We start from the raw sequence: 1,121 nt of genomic DNA, 5'->3' as shown, positions 1-1,121 counted from the left end.
GGGGGGGGGGGGGATGGGACTTGGAGTTCCTCCTCGTACTCTGCTATCGTTTTTTCAAACAGCTCCAATATCTCTTCGGCAGCCGCAGTTAGTCGCTGCTCCACCAACGCTCTCAGTGTTTGGGCTGGAGACATTTTGACTAAACCCCAGCGAGTCTTCCTGCGGACACACTCCGCTGAAAACTGTTCGCTCGTTCACGTCTCAGACATGCGCAGTGGCGCTGCTACGGGTTACGTTCGGGTCCGTCTACTTACAGAGACGTTTTCATTTAAAAGGACCAGCACAGAGTCCACTCAGACGGGTCTATCTGGACACTGCGGGTCCGTAAAGAACACATCCGGGCTCTGGTGCTTCTCTCCGGGTGGATCTGATCAACTATGGGCAGGCCTGCCAACTCTCACGCATTGGCCTGAGACACACGCATTTGACTGGTTTCACTCGCTCACACGCCACACCCCCGATTTCTCACGCTGAAGTGTCAACCCGGTCGGTCAAATTTCTGAAAGATGAGTTTATCTGTAGATATACCTGTTGAGCCACTCGCGATCGACTAGTTGAGCTTTCAGAGACTGTGGGGGGGTTCAAGAGCGCTCCCCGACTTCAGGTATGAGCTCTGAGTATCACAGACCGTCCGTTGCTTCGTGTCCTCTCTCTCTGTAAAGATAGAGGTGAGCAGCGCGGCTGGTAGCGTAGCAGCTTCAGTTCATTGTAGTGGACTCGCTCTGCTGTGGGCAGGGACGCGTTGCATCTGTGTAGACCTCCGATACTGAGCAGCACACAGCCTCCTCTAAACTATGTCAGACGGTCTGAGTGAGATCCACCATATCAGCGGAGCAATGACATGCACAGCAGACTATATTACAACTCACCAAATCTCGGACAACAGAGATGGGAGGAGTTATATTTAGAATGTGCACAAAGTTGTAAACATGAACAGAAATCTGATGAATCACATCTGAGCTATACTATACTATATATACTATACTATATATACTATACTATATATACTATACTATATATACTATACTGCAACGTTGGGCCTTTATTGTGCTTCTCTAACCTCGGTGCATCTCTAAATGTAACTGTAAATAATTCATTCAATGTTTCATAAAATGAACAAT

At 48.3% G+C, this 1,121-nt stretch overlaps 1 protein-coding gene across 2 annotated transcripts in view; it reads left to right on the top strand.

The window, feature by feature from the left end:
• LOC117956488 (CD209 antigen-like protein E) overlaps positions 1-1,121 on the top strand; it is a 126,038-nt gene that overhangs the window by 93,088 nt on the left and 31,829 nt on the right. The gene's annotated exons all lie outside the window — the stretch shown is intronic.

This window comes from Etheostoma cragini, chromosome 14 (genome assembly GCF_013103735.1).
Source record: "Etheostoma cragini isolate CJK2018 chromosome 14, CSU_Ecrag_1.0, whole genome shotgun sequence".
Lineage (NCBI taxonomy): Eukaryota > Metazoa > Chordata > Actinopteri > Perciformes > Percidae > Etheostoma > Etheostoma cragini.
This window is presented reverse-complemented; position numbering and strand designations above follow the sequence as displayed.